Source organism: Hemiscyllium ocellatum, unplaced genomic scaffold (assembly GCF_020745735.1).
Source record: "Hemiscyllium ocellatum isolate sHemOce1 unplaced genomic scaffold, sHemOce1.pat.X.cur. scaffold_435_pat_ctg1, whole genome shotgun sequence".
Classification (NCBI taxonomy): domain Eukaryota; kingdom Metazoa; phylum Chordata; class Chondrichthyes; order Orectolobiformes; family Hemiscylliidae; genus Hemiscyllium; species Hemiscyllium ocellatum.
In genome coordinates, this window is record NW_026869054.1 from 520,877 (window position 1) to 537,188 (window position 16,312).

Consider the following 16,312-nt stretch of genomic DNA (forward strand, 5'->3'; position numbering starts at 1 on the left):
GTCATTATATGACTCTGGACCCAAACACAGTGGCTCTGGGCTCGCCAATGAAGCCAAAGATAGCCTGAGTCTCCTTCCCAGAAACAGACCCCAGTCAGCCGCCGCTATTCCTGGTTCAGTTTTATCTTGTTTTAATTTATCAGGTCACTGTTGGTTTATCTACCTGTAGTGTGAACAGAGATGAAAATAAATGATATTGTTTGAAATCATTGTTGTTGTCCAGGAGGATGTGGTGTTGTTGGGAGACTTTTGTCTCTATCAGTGATTTGGATTGATGGGAAAGTGTACCCCATGAACACCTCCGTCCTTTACCTTGCTGTAAATGTTTCAGATACGAAAATAATGGATATCCGTGTCCTTTTTTGGAACAAAAACCTGCTTTGAAAAGTGGTGAAGATTGGACTGAAGCAGTGATAGTGATTATCTTTGTTGCTTGTTCAATTCGTGCACATCACTGCTATTAATCATGTCGTGCTAACATCACGGCTCTTATACAGCTAGCGATGCGTCGGGCCAGTGGCGCAATGGATAACGCGCCTGACTACGGATCAGGAGACTGTAGGTTCGCGTCCTACCTGGCTTGAGGGAAATGCTGGCATTTATTACGCATTTGAAAATTGATTTCTCTTCAGCCGAAATAAGGTGTAAGCTTTTAATCTGGAGGAATAAGAATGCCTTCATTAAATGCCCACGAGAACCTGAGGGTAAATGTTCCAGCGTCATCACAGGAGGGAAACCGAATAGTCGCACACGTTGGTCATGGGTACCTTTCCATTTCGCAAAGCCACGGATCGCATCACTGTTGCTCGCGGGAATGGCCGGCTTTGAGCATTTTTTTGAAACTCCTTGGCCCATGCATTCAGAGAAGAATGGAAAGTTGAATGTCCAACTAATCTTTATAAAGAGTGAGTTCCAGAGTCTACCACCTGCAGATTGATAAAGTTTTCCGACAAATCTATTCAAATCTTTCTGCATCTTGTCTGAAATCAACAAACCCTGGTAATCGATCAAGAGCAACTGTTTCCTTCAATCTGTAATTCCATGCCCCTCATTATTTCCTACACGTCAATCATGTCTCCTCACAATCAGCTCTGCTCTCAGAAAAATAACTCCCGTTTTGCCTAGGCCAGACCACTCAAAACATTCTTATGCAGGAAATTCAGAGTGTAACGTCGCTGTTTGTTTTGGTGAGTGTGTAGTAAGATTTACTTAGAATACTTAACTAGGTTGAGAAAATTATTTACAAAACTAAGGAATGAAACACAATGAACAGAATATAAAATACCCACAGATCTTAGCAATCTAAAGTAGACTTACTTATGCTTTTCAAAAAAATACACAACAGTCCTGATAATTAAACCCCATAAACACACAATACAAATGAAACTGGTTTACAGGTCGATATTAGAGGGGCAGAAGATGAGAGACATTCACATCACTGGCACATTGAAAACCTTCGTGTAATTAGGTGTGGCTGATACTTTGGCAATGGTAAACAAAATATTTAGGCTGTCAAATAAATTTTGAAATTCTTGTGTTCGCTGAGGTTTCTTGCCTGTTTTTAGCAATTCGGTGAGTTGAGCAGTCCCACTTCTAACAGTCAGCACAAACTTTCAGAAAAAGTCACTCAATCCGGTAAACCGTTGTACTGCTGTTTTCGTCAACAATGTATAAAAATACCCCGTAGCTTCCGTTTTCACATCCCGTGGGGCTATTTGTCCGTGTTCAACGACATAGCCCAGGAAGGTGACTTTGGCTTTGGCAGATATACTTTCAGTTAGGTTTACAAATCAGTTTGACTTCCGTATTCGATCAAACAAGCCCGAGAAATTCTGTAAATATTCAATCCATGAGAGACTGAATGTCCCAGACACGCCACACACCAAACTGTTGTGTATCCAGCAATTACCTTGTCCGTTAACCTCAGAAATACCAGTGAATCTTTTTTGCACAAACGGCATTACTTTAAATTTCTGCAGTCCAGTTGGCGTTACAAAATTGCCTTTGATCTTTCCGACAAAGTTTACTGTCAGTAACCTTTGAGGAAGTCCAACTTGGAAATGTAAGTTGCCCTTCCAATCTCTTCCACGTAGTCCTCCAACTACAGATGAGTAGATGCACCAATCTTTCTAACAACATTGACTTTGTGATAGTCCACACATAACTTTTGGGTCTTACCTGACTTTGTCACCATGATGATGGGTGAACTCCATTCATTGAAACTCACTTTGGTTATGCCATCTTGGAACATCCGTGACATCTCCTTATAAACTTGCACCAACTTTATAGGTTTATGCCTGCAAGGATGTTACAAAATCAGAACAGCAACTCCTATATTTACATCATCTACAAATAAGTTATTAATTCCCAGTTTATTTCAGCATGCAAGAGTAATAACTCTTACGATTTTCTTCTGGAAGAGAACTGAATAACTTTACCAATATTAGACAACTTTTGCATTGTCCAATTTTATAGCAGGAACGTCCAATGCAGAATTCGCTAAAATTGGTTCTTCCCAGTGAGTTGTATTCAATAACACATTCTCCCCTTGCGTTCGTTCTCTGCCAAAATAACATTAGCGCATATTCCCATCACACATTCTGTGAGATTCCTCCATGCCAGGATTTCCTATCAAGTAGCTAACCTCACTCGATTTCCTTTTAATTTGATAAGGTCTTCGAAACCTTGCTTTAAAGTTTCACCAATTAATGAAATTTAAATAAATACATTGTTCCCAGTGGCAAAATTCTGATTTTTTTTGTTTCTCATGCACTTCCTGCTTCACCATTTGCTGCGATAATTTTAAGTGCTGTCTCGACAACTCTCCAACATTATTTAGTCCAATTCTAAAATTTGATACATCGTCCAAATGCGTGGTCTCTGTAACCTGACTTATTAATATTTCCTTATTAAATTTTAATGGTCCTCTTTCTTTATGCCCCAAATTGGTCTCAGATGATCTTAGTTTTGTGGATTCTTTCGATATATCTCAGATCGCAAACAGCACTGACGCAACTCCCTTATGGAAATAATCTGGCTACTCCGAACCATAAAACCTCAACATAGTCTTTAATAATTGACGTCGCCTTTCCAGTGCAACATGTGATTCTGAATGGTACACAGTGGATTTGATTCGTTTTAATCCGAAGCTATCTATATACTCCCTGGAAAGTTGGATGTGAAGTTGGACCCTTGATCTAATTGTATCTCTGATAGTAGTTTATATTTTGTTTTTTTTTAAATCGTAATTTTTCCTCAATCCTTTTAGCTGTCATCTTGCAGAATTGAACAGCATTTGGAAATCTCGTCAATACGTCCATTTATGTTAATTAATTCTTATTCCCATCTTTTGTTGAATGGAGGGAACCTACACAATGCATCAAGACAATTAAGACATATTCCTTGAACGCTGCAGCAGGTATTAAAGGTGCAGGCTTTATTTTTTCCCATGGTTTGAAATGTATGACACGTCAGGCAAAATTCAATTACATTCATCTGCAATCCAGGCCAGTAAAAATGTCTTTGTATTTTAGCCTCCGTTTTCCTCACGCCGAAGTGACATCCAATTTTTTGGCACATGTGGCACTCGCAGCACCACTTTTCTGTACCCTACTAGAAAAAAAACCATCCTGCTCATTTCTCACATACTTGAATATATGTTGGTCTCCATTTCCTCCTTAACATATCATTTGCTAAGTAATATCACACAGGGATGCATTCACTCTCCTTCCGAATATATGTCTTCTGATCCAAGTGTTTTAATTTTTCATCTTTCTGCTGTAACTCAGCAGCATAGCTGAGCTGAATATGCTTGCATTTTTAACGTTTGTCCCCTGCTGTGTCCAACTTACTTGATATTAAAAACATTGTAATCTTGATGCATTGTGTAGATTCCCTACATTCAATAAAAGATGGGAATAAGTACTAATTAACATAAATGGATGCAATCATTTTTCAGCTTCCTAATCCGTGCCTTTTGATTTCTCCTGCTTTCGATTGTGACTCTGTGATCGCGTAAAGACACAATCTGGGAAAATTCCTTGATCAACGTCCTGCATTGCTAGTCTTGCCTGCAGCTCGACTGGCTTTTCAACTGGAGTATGGAGCAGGCTAACCGGTGATTGAGCTATATCATTTGCAAGCACAAATTCTTTTCTTGGAGCTGAGAGTTTGTCCAGAACTCCCACTACAAACTCCCCACTCTTTTCTGCCGACTCTAGCCTCACTGTACATCACTGAGCAATGTTTCGTCCCACCATGAATTCCTGTACACATAGTTCTTCAGGAGTACATATTTCCCCATCCTTCTGCATCACAGACTGAGACGATCCTGTGTCCCTAAATACTGTTACCTGTCTATTTGCTACTCCTCGCCAAGGTAAATAACCTTTAACTTTGCAGGTATATTTTTCAAGCAGACATGGCACTTCCCCCTTACCAACCTCTGATCGGTTTGTGCACTCTGATGAAGCTTTCCAGCCTCCACTGTGCTTTCTATTACCAAGCCAACAAAACATCCAGGCTTGTTTTGTTTTCCTGCATTTGATTTTACAGTGCTTTCCATAGTTCTCCAATACTGATTTCATGTGGCCTACTTTATTGCAATGAAAACCTCAGATCTTGTTCCCTTCAAGGTTTTCCTATATATCCTGTGATAAGTTATCCTCATGATCTTAACAGAGATTTAACTTTCCCGTTCCACGTGGGGATTTCTCTTTGCCCAATTTCTATCCCTCAGGCGTAAAATGATTCTGGAAGCCCATCCTTGTTTTATGGATCAGTTCATTACAATCAGCCATTTCAGCTGCTCTTTGTCGTTTTAAAAATATGCTCTTCCAGTGCAATCTTATCTTCAGCATTTATCTCCAGCGTTTTAATGTGAATTCCTTTAGTAATTGCCAATTTCTGAAGTTCAATCTCTGTCTCCCTTTCTCTCTGCTCTTCAGCTCTCTCTTCTTCGAATCGTGCCTGAAACTGTTTGAAATCTGGTCTCTTTTCCTTATCTCTCGCGTCTAACTCAAGCTGCTTCATATTCAATTAACATTTAAACATCTCTGCAAATTCTCATGAATTTTCCAGCTGGGTGAAATGCTGAGCTACTGCGTGGAGTGACCTCTCCTTTTCTCACAGAAAGAGGCAAATACAACCCCAGCATTTTTGCTTATTCCAGAAGCCTGGCCTGAATCAGTTTTTTGTAAAAGTGCCAACTTTTCATCGTAAATAGTCAAACAACCCTTTGTACCTAAATGAGACATGCTTTCCCAAGAACTGTCCACGACAATCCAAATCAACAACCGAAATGAAGACGCAGGCACATATCGGTTGCTCTTTTAATCCATCAACTATCTTCCAATTTGTTATGAGCTAGGCTAAATCATTCAAAATGTTATTAAGCAGACAACCCAGATCGTAACATTATATTCTTTTTCGTTAAGTGTACAGTGATAATTACCCAATTAGCTAATTATAAAAATTCACAAAATCACGGATAGAAAAATAAAAAAAATATAGAATACCCACAGAACTTAGTCCTTCCAAAATAGACTGAATTGTGTCGTTCTGAAAGTACACAACATTCCGAAAAAAAAGCACCTTAAACACAGTGAAAATGAAACAGAATCTTACGGTTAAAAATTAGAACGGCAGAAGGAGAGAAGTTATTAATTAGTGCACCACTGCTGCTGAAGGATCTAAAAACTGGAATTCAGCATTCCAGATTGACCACTCTTTTACGATTATACAGTTCATTTCTAAAACATAGAGTCATTGGCCACAAGCCTCAGCTGTTGATGGAGAAAAAAAAAGGCCTCACAGTGAAGAATTACATCACTATAACACTTCATCTGATTCAGAGCCTGAACTGATTTACAATGCCTTTGATAAAAAACAACGTCAAGACACATAATCCTTGAGGAAAAGTACAGCTCGTTGTTTTTTTTTAAAAGAGAGCATCTTTGTGACAGCGCAGTCTGTCCAAACCATCTTCATAGCTGAAATTCTACGAACAGACAATGTCCTGGAAAATCTGGTCTGCACAGTTTCCAGTGCTATCACATCCCTGCCATAATGATAATTGCAGAAAGACACTCAATACTCCATCTAGAACCGATTGAGCAAATGAAATTAACAACTTAGAAATCCACAGAAACTGCACTTTTTCAATGATGTGACTTTTGCACAAAACTGCGCCGTGGAGAAAGTGAGAACTGCAGGTGCCAGAACTCAGAGTCGACAGTGTGGCTATGGAAAACACAGTTGCTCAGACAGCATGCGAGGAGCGGGAGAATTGCAGTTTCGGACATAAACACCTCATCAAGAATGAGGTTTGTGGCCGTGGGGACGGAGAGATAAATGGGTGGTTTGGGAATTTGGGGGCGTGATAGCTGAGAAAGTGATGAGCAGATAAAGGTGGAAAATAAGATGCGAGTTCTGACAGGAGGTGGAGCGGGTAGGTTGTAAATGTGATGTGCAGGACATAAGGGCAATGCTGAGTTGGAGTCATGAAACTAGAATAATGTGAGCGAAGGGTGATTGAGGAAACTGGTGATCCCATGTGGCATCAAGGTCCCAAGTGGAAGATGAGGCCTTCTTTTTTCAGGCGTCAGGTGTTTAGAGAATGTCAACGAGGGAGGCGCAGGACCTGCATGTGCTTGGCAGATTGGGAGGTAGAGAATGATTTGCATCAGTGATGAGCTTCCAACTGCATATCCAAACTATCATTACGAACATGTTGTTACATCTCAAGAACAGTATCTGACACTACCCCCATCGAAGTAGAAGGCGAGGATTGCAGATGCGAGAGATTGTAGTCAGGAAGGATAGCGCTAGAAAGCACAGTGGTTAGGCAACATCTGAGGACCAGGAATGTCAATGCTTCGAACATAACTAGCGAAGAACTTATGCTCGAAAAACGATTTTCCTACTCCATGGATGCTGCCTTACTAGGGGTACTTTTCAAGATCCACGCTTTTAACTCGACACCACCACCACTCAACTGCTTTAGAAATTTAAGATGCACCTGTTGCCACTCATTTGTTTCTTCTGCCGCATGCGAGGAAAACTGCAACATTCTTTTCCCCATAAATATCAGGTCATTCAGATCACTAAAGAACAGAAAACTGCAGAGGCTGATTAACTGAGGGAAAAAAAATTGTAGAATTCTGCATTCTCTCAGTGCAACTGAATATTTGAATATAAAGTTGGTAAAGGAAAAGAGAAATCTGCAGTTTGATAACTGCTACATTCTGTTACTCAAAGGAAAAACGAGTTTCATGAACCGGAATGTTTCGATCAGGTAATGCATGCTCACCCTGTCAGGTTCTAAGAGGAAAGGTGGAATAGATATTGGCTTCGCCATTGCTGAACAGATGAAAAATATTAATTTGACTTCCAAAACAGTTGATGCTCCTGCAGAAAAGTCAATGTGACTCATATCCCAGCACAGCCATTTCGGTGTGTATTTCAGAGTCCTGCAATATCACATTTAATTTAAAAGATCTTTATTGATTGTTCCTTATAAATACGGCATTCTCCATTTCAGAGTTCATTGGACAATATTTTACCCACTCACTTATTCAACGGTACATCACTCAATTTTAATACCCCTAATGTTCTATTCACGACTTATCTACCAAAATGCTTTCACGAAGAAAATGCTTATTTTTAAAACCAAAGACTGAGCTTAACCAATGCCTGTTGGAAATCAACCATCATTCTGTCACTCTCTATCCGTTGTTTAGTGTGACTCAGTGCCTGTCACCTAAAACCTGTGCCCTCTAGTTTTGAACTTCAACATATTGCGCAAACGATTTAGGCCAGTTGTCGATCCATGCCCCTCATGATTTCATAAACGATGAGAACGTGACACACTGGCTGGAACATTCCAGCGAAAAAGCCCCTGCTGACCCCATCTCCATGCTTATCTGAAGCTCTCGGCTCCCCGCAACATCCCTGTAAATCATGTGTGCACAGTTTCAATTTTCACAAAATCCTTCCTGTAGAAGTTGACCATAATTGTAAACAGTATTCTAAATGTGATCTCACCAATGCTCCATATCGCCACAACATGACATTCCAAGTTGGATAATCGACTTTCTGACTAATAACGAAAAGCGTGCCAAGTGCTTTCTTCACCACATTGTCTCCTTGTGGCACCACTTTATCTGCTTTTATAACTTTTTCCTTGACTGATAAAGTTGTGATTGTCACTATGTTCTGCTGCCTTCACGGATATGTTGACCAACATGCAAAGTCTCTCTGTTCCCGTGGGTTTCCTCGTGTCCTGTCAATCATTGTGTAATCAGTTGATGTGTTACTTCCAATGTGCATCACCTCATGTTTTTTATGGTTAGTTTCAACGTCGCCTTTCTGAATGTGACATTTGATAAATCCATTTCTGTGCTCCTCCGTCCTAAAAGGATCTTCCTCACTATTAACCACTTTGCTAATATTCGTATCATCGACAACTCTGCTTATCATTTCCTCCTAACTTGTTCTACATTCTTTACACACATTCACAAACGACATGGGACCCAGCATTCATCCTTGTGTTACATCATTGAGTACCAGTTCCAGTCACAAGAAACAGACTTCTATCACCATCCTGTGTCTCTTACCACCACCAATTATGTTTGTATCCAACTGCCAGGGAACCTAAAATCCCTTTTCACTTGCATCCTCCTACCAATCTTCAGAGTGGTGTCGTGTTGAAGGCTATGTTGGAATCCACACAAATAACATCAACTTCACCACCCTCGTTCAAAATAAAACCTGATCACTTGCCAATAAATTGTATTTAATCCAATCTGTTAGGTATGACATTCTGTACCAAAACCGTGATGACTCTCCCTGATGAAACCTTGCCTGGTGAAGTGGCAGTTAACTCTTTCCTTCAAGGTTTGCACCAAAAGGTTCCCTTCAATTGATGTGAGACTCACTGCTGTGTGATTCTCTGGTTTATCTCTCCCAATCTTGCGTTAGTCCAGTCCACTACAAACCCAAAGATGAAAGTAAACCATTGCTCAGAACACCTGCAATTTCCTCCCTTGTCACAGAGAGGAACATAAGATACAAGTTTATCCTGAATTGGGAATATGCCCACTTCAATCTGGAAAACCGCGAACACTTCCTCAGTCCCTATGTCAAACTGCTTAAGAACCTTTCCATCCCTCCTCCTGCATTCTGCCCGTATATCTTGCCACAAGAGGACTGTTTGCTCACTGAACAAGTAAAGTGATTCAGTCAGTTATTCCATTTGCAGACACGACTGTACTGTAACTCTGGAGGATGATCATTCAGATATTTTAGCTTGAAAACGCTGTATTCAGCATTCGTGGTTATAAAATATTTTGCTTTGATAGCCACAGGCTATTACAGTGAGAAATGGTTTGAAATTTCTCCAACTGAAAAACATTTACTTAATTCCAACTCCTGTGCAGATTGCTATCTGTTCACATCTGATATGACGGACATGTTGCTCTCTTGTTGTTTATCATATCCAGAACAGAGCGGCGGCACAAATCCCAAACACATGATTTCTATTTTCATTGACCTACGAAGTCGATGCCAGTGGCAAACATTGTAATGGGATTCATCAACAAGAGAAACTTTCAGGATGAAAACAGTTCTGTCTTCTGCGCAGGGGGTCATTGCAGAAGCACAGTATCCAGCCTCCTCAGGGGAAAGACGAGAAGATGCTGAAAAGAGAAATCGAAGTTAACATTTTTGGTCCAGTGACCCCGTCCTTGGCACTGATGATTTCCAGGAAAACTTCGGTCGATATGCAGCAGATATGTGGGGGTGCAGTAATTAGGAGGAAACGAGATGTCGGGATAGAGTCGAAAGAGAGAGACGGGCAGTTGGGCATAGGAATTGATAATGATCTGTTTGGAGCATTAACAACTGCTCACAGAGACTGTTTATGACTAACCAAAGGTAGTGTGTGACTAGGCCTGGTGAGTGCGTCGGGGGCCAACACATGGGAAACTTCAGGCCTCTAAAATGACTGAAATTGATCTGGAGGGTCGTGGGGTCCTCAAGCAGAAAATGGTCTGCTGTTATTCAGCATGCACTAAGCTATGGTGCAACACTGCAGTAAGACTGAGATAAAGACGTTCGCTACGGAACATGGTTCTGTGCTAAAGGAGCAGTGAACTGAAAGCTCAGGGACACTTTTGGCGATAGAACTTGGCATTCTGCAAAACACTTCGTTTCCTAAGGTAGTGGCGACCACAATATGAGCTGTAGACTAGATTGTGCGAAGTGTAGGGAAAGTATTGCTTCACCTGGAAGGTGTATTTGAGCACTTGTATGCTAAGCATGGAGGTCAGAAATGGACAAGGGAGGAGAAGCAAGAAGCAAGGATACCGTGGAAGATATTATTGTAGATGTTTTTTAATCAATGAGTAAGAATTCGACCATAAAGATACTATACCTGAATGCTCGTACTTTTTGGAAGAAGGTTGGAGATATAACGGCATAAATCATCACAAATGAATACGATTTAATACACGTTGCAGAGACATGGAGACAGCATAGTCAAGACTGGGAGGTATATAATCACTGGTATGAGACAATTTGGAAGGACAGAAAGGATGGTAAGGAAGGTGGTGTAACTCAAACATTGAAGGACAACCTCAGACCGATGCAAACAGATGATTTAGTTTCTATGGAGAATGAGTTTGAATCAATTTGGGAGGAAATTAGAATTTCTAAGAAGAAAATGTCACTGTTTGTCTGAGTCTATCCGACTCCAAATTTTAAGATGACATTGGGGAGGGCAGTGAACAAAGACGTAAATAACAAATGAAAAATTGAATGGCAATTATCATGTGGGAATTTAATCAACATGTTGATCGGTCGAAGCAGCTCAGTCAGGGTAGCCTTGATGGGGATAGTGTTGAGTGTATCTGCGATCGATTCCTTAAATAATGTGTAATCGAACAGGCCAACAAGGGGAGAGGTTAAATTAGATTTAGTGCTGGGTAATGAACTCGACAAGATGTTAGATTTGGCAATAGGTGAGCACTTGGGTGATAGTTACCAAAATTCAGTTATGTTTATTTTAGATTTTCATAGGGATAGGTATACATCGGAGTGCAAGTGCTATTGCTGGGGGAAAGAAAATTGCAATGCGATTAGATAAGATTACGCATTCAGAGGTTGGCAAAGAAACGGCACGGAATGGGCAGAATGGAAATGTGGAGTTTATTCCAGGAGGATTTTCTGTGTGTCTTTGATAAGTATGTACCTGTCAGAGGGGGAGGAAATTGTCAAGCGCAGGAGTCAAGATTACTGAGGAAGTTGAATCTCTTGTTGAGAAGGCTTGTGTTCCCATGAGACGTGAATGCTCAGTTAAGGAGATTGAGAGTTACAAGTTAAATAGGAAAAACCTGAAGAGAGACTCAAGACGAGCCAGGAGGGGACAGAGAATTTGTTGACAGATAGATTCAGGGAAAATCCGAAAGCTTTCCATCGATATGTGAGGGCTAAATGAATGAATAGAATAAAATATGGCCAATGAAGGACAGTCGTGATAAGTAGTGCGTGGAGTCAGAAGCGATGGGGGAAGCGCGAAAGCAATGTCTTTAGTCAGGATTCGCACTGGGAAAACAAAATGTTGTCTAGGATAATACTGAGAAACTGGCTACCAGACGAAATAGGATTGAAGTTCCCAAAGACAAGGCGTCATAAGCTCTGAAAATGTGAACATATCTAAATTCCCCTGGGCCAGATCGTATTTATCCTAGGACTTTCTGGGAAGCTAAGAATCAGATTTATGATTCTTCCACTTTGATATTAATGTTGTTATTGTCCAAAGTTAGAGTACCAGAACACTACAGGATAGTAAAAATTGCTCTCTCATTCAAAAAAGGGAGTAAAGAAAACCCTGGAAATTATAGACCATTGACCCTTCCCTCGGTTGTGGGTAAAGTGTTGGAAAAGTTCCATGAGATAAGATTTGTAATCATCTCGATTGGCATAAATTTATGAGGGCAAGTCAAGCCGGTTTTGTGAATGGGTGGACGACACCTACAAACATTATCGAGCTCTGTGAATTGGTAATTGAACTGCAGGTCAATTTGCTCACTGAATTGGAAAGTTCATTTCCAGACGTTTCGTCACCCTACTCGGTAACAATTTCAGTGGGTCTCCAGGCGAAGCACTGTTCATGATTCCTGCTTTCTCTTGATATGTTTGGTTTTCTTTGGGGTGGTGATGTCATTTCCGATGGTGATGTCACATCCAGTTCTTTTTTTCTCAAGGGGTAGTTGATGGCGTTGAACTCGAAGTGTTTGTTGATGGAGTTCTGGTTGGAATGCCGTGCTTCGATTAAATCTCCTGCATGTAGGTGTTTGGCTTGTCCTCGGATAGATGTGTTGCCTCAGGCGAATGCAATGTTTATTCGAATGCAATATTTGTCAAGTTCTTGCATGACATTTTGGAAATGACATCAGTTTTTGCATATGGACAAATAGGCAGAAAACGAGCCACCAGGATACATGAACACCAACTAGCCACAATACGGCGTGACCCTCTCTCACTGGTATCTTTACACACAGATCAGGAAAGACACTACTTTGACTTGGACAACGCATCCATCCGAACACAAGTGAAACAGAGACACACACGATTATTCCGAGAAGCATGGAATTCCAACTAGAAATCCATCAAAATCACATCGATTTAGACTTCATCTACAACTCGCTGAAAAACAGAACAGGAAATTATATCACTACAGGAAATGACATCACCAACCCAAAGAACCGCAAGCATATAAATAGAAAGCAGAATTCATGAACAGTCCGTCACCCGTAGGCACACTGAATATATTAAGCAGGAGGGTAACGAAACGTCCGGAAATTAGCCTTCCAGCTCAGTGAGCAAATCTTCATCTGTGAAGCTAAAACTGAGCTACAACTCTTGTCAAAACTTGCCAGGTCACGAAACAGATGTATGAGGATAAAGCTGTTTATGTAATGCACGTTTGGGTTTCAGTTAGCCGTTTGATAAATTTCGCCACGGCAGGTGACTCACAAGATACTGAGGCATTGGAATGAGGGGGATGTCGTGCTTTGTATCAGAAATTAGCCAGCTGAAAGAAGACAGAGGGTGTTACTTGATGGGAAAACGTCATTCTGGAATTCTGTTGCTTGTGGTGTACTGCAACGATCTGTTTTGGGTTCACTGCTTTTTGTCATTTTTTTGTAAACGAGCTGGATGGGGACGGAGAAGGATGGGTTAGTAAATTTGCGGACGACACTACGTTCGGGAAAGTTGTACACAGTGCTGAAAGATATTGTAGATAACACAGTGACACAGGTATGCAGCAGAGTTGGGCTGAGAGTTGGCAAATGGAATTTAATGCAGAAAAGTGTGAGAAAGAACATGGCATTGAAAATATCACAGAATATAAAGATTGATAGCAGAAGTTTCTAGTAAAATATAAAATGAAAAAGAGAGGCAAAAGTAAACGTTGACCCTCTCGTGGATGAGAAGGGACATTTACTTATGGGATATGCGGAAATAGCAGTGACATTGATCAGGCATTTGCGTCGGTCTTCACAGTGGAGGATATTAATAACATGCCAGTAATTGACAAAGAGATGATGTTTGGTGACGACATGGGAACAGTCATTATAACAAAAGAGGTCGTGTTGGATTGTTGAAGCTAATATTGCAAAAGATGGTTACGTCTCCAGGACTTGATGGAATGCATCGCAGGGTACTAAAAGCAATGGTATGTGCTTGCGGTAATTTTGCAAAATTCGTTGGTCTCTGGGCAGTCCCAGCAGATTGGAAAACACAAATATGGCGTCACTGTTTAAAAAGTGAGGCAGACAAAATATGAGGAATTAGATCAGATTACTTAGAGTATCGAAGCAGGCCCTTTGTCCCAACAAGTCCACACTGACCGCCAAAGTGCAACCCACCCAGACCCATTCTCCAACATAATAGACTAGTTTGTTTAACATCTGTAGTGCATAAATTTCTTCAGTCTTTAATCGAGGAAAAAATAGAGGGGCTTCTCCGTAGAAATTTGACAGATGCAGTCTGGATTAATGAAGAACAGGTCGAATTCGAAAAGATGATCGCCAGTCATCAGATTTAAAGGGCAGAATTTGGAGAAATGAAATGAGAATTGGAATGTTTCACAATTACTGGTTTCACAAAATAGGGGTGCGGTTAATCTCTCTCGTGTCACGAATCCTGATGCATCCATTGCGTCGACTCTCTCAACTGCCAGATCTAAGGACTGAATATGTTGTCCCTGTATCTACCAAAAAGGTAACTGGTGTACCTTCCACATATAATACATTTTCCCTTGATAATAGAATTCGCTTCTTCTTATCAACACCTCAATATCAGGGACCTGAAACATTCGAGTTCCTTTCCAGATACGGAGTTGTTTTTTTCCCATTCCTTGACTGGTGATATGGTAGTTTACTGGCTTGTAAGTCTGCTATCAGTTCGGTTTAACTTTACATTTTTTTTCTTTCTAACTGCAATACTTGGCTGTGCAAAGTCAGGTTCTTACTTCTTTGTTTCCCTGTGCTTTTATTGGTTTCGAAATAAATGCTAATTTTCCATTACAATGGACATCACATTATTTTTACAGGTCGCTGCAACAGCGAGGGCCGAAGTGCCTGCACTGCATTGTAACGTTCTATGTAGTAAGCTACATTTCCTGCTGGTTTCTCATGTCTCTCCTCACTGTGGAAGCTTCCAGTCACATCTTCCAGAGATTTGTCTGCACTTCATTTAATAGAGGCAACTGTATTTCCTGCTCAGAATGTGATCTCTCTGCAATGGAGAGGAAAACAGAGTCGGTGACAAAATTGAGATCACTTACATTCTTTCCAGAATCAACAAAAACTATCCCGATCTTCCAGTCTCCTGTAACTTCAACATTACACTGTTTTCCCACCCTTCAGGCTCTTTGCCCGTATTCCTGATGAAGGACTGTTGCCCGAAACGTCGATTTTACTGCTCCTCGGATGCTGCCTGAACTACTGTACAATTCCAGCCCCACTCTAATCGTGACACTGTGTTCCCAGGCCACTATTCCGGTCTCTGGTTTGCTGCAGTGCTCCTTCAAGGAATAACACAAGCTGGAAGACCTGCAACTCATTTTCTACAGACAGACTATGCAAACTTTAGGTCCCAACATCGAGTTCAATCATTTTGGAACCCGTCCGCCCTCTTCCACATTCTTCACCCAACCTTCCATCCCGACAGTTCCGAAGACAGATCATTGGACTCGAAATGTTAACTTTCCTTTCTCATGAGATATGAACACGAGCTGCTGATTTTGTTCAGACCTTTTGGCTTTACTTCAGGGAACTTTGCTTGTTCGTTGTAATCGCCAGACTGCTGGAAGCTTCTGATTGCAGGATGAGATATTCAGAGGAGATGACAGGAATGGCAAGGGCTGGACCATTCCCATTGTGAAGGTAGACGAGTTGGGTTGGGGGATATTTATCGAAGAGCAGAGAAAGCTCTTTGAGTAACCGATTAACGTGCACATTTTATGAAGAGGATAGATATGTATGACAGGGATCAGCCTGTATTTGGAAGGAATAGAGTGACATAAATGAAATACAGGAGACGAGTTGTTTTGAGGAGAACTTGCAAGAATGCTTTCACCAGTCGAGTGTTGCTTATCTGGAAATCATTATCTGAGCATGTGGTAAAGCTACGTGTCATGAGAACGTTCCAGCAGACTGTAGCCGAACACTTGAAGAGCCAGAGCACACGTGGCTAAGGAACAGGTACTGGAAAGTGTGACCAGGACAGACAGACGCGAGATGGGTGTCCTGAACGCAATGGGTCAAAGACAAATTTGTGTGCTAAAAGGCAGCTGTCGGTGCGGCTCTGTGGCGCAATGGATAGCGCGTTGGACTTCTATGTCATCGCTCAGGTTGTAATTCAAAGGTTGTGGGTTCGAGTCCCATCAGAGTCGAATTTTGGTTTATGGTTTGGAAGGTAGTCAGAGCAGACTCGGCTGCTCATCTGCAAAACCAACAGTATTCGTGCAGAAAAAAACTGTCTCGAAACGGAACATTTTCCTCTCACAAGTTTAAATTTTCGATGTCTATTTATGATAGAGATCAATAAATATCTGTTAGTCAGTAGGCAACACGATGATGTGTATCGGATGGAAAAAGACACAAAATTGTTTTGTCAGCCATGATGATATTGAATCATGGAGCGGGACGAGATCGGTATTAACAATGGGCTCCTTTGCGTCTGTGCCATTTCTGGCCCAATTTTTAAACAATCATAATATGAATTAAACACCACGAAATATTTT

At 41.0% G+C, this 16,312-nt stretch overlaps 2 non-coding genes across 2 annotated transcripts; both read left to right on the plus strand.

Annotated features, from left to right (window-relative positions):
• Positions 1–510: 510 nt before the first annotated feature.
• On the plus strand, positions 511–583 carry trnar-acg (transfer RNA arginine (anticodon ACG)). Its single transcript has one exon. It is a non-coding gene; the product is annotated as a tRNA-Arg (tRNA).
• Positions 584–15,869: 15,286 nt separating this feature from the next.
• Positions 15,870–15,961, plus strand: trnar-ucu (transfer RNA arginine (anticodon UCU)). Its single transcript is given in 2 exon segments — positions 15,870–15,906; positions 15,926–15,961. It is a non-coding gene; the product is annotated as a tRNA-Arg (tRNA).
• Positions 15,962–16,312: the final 351 nt, after the last annotated feature.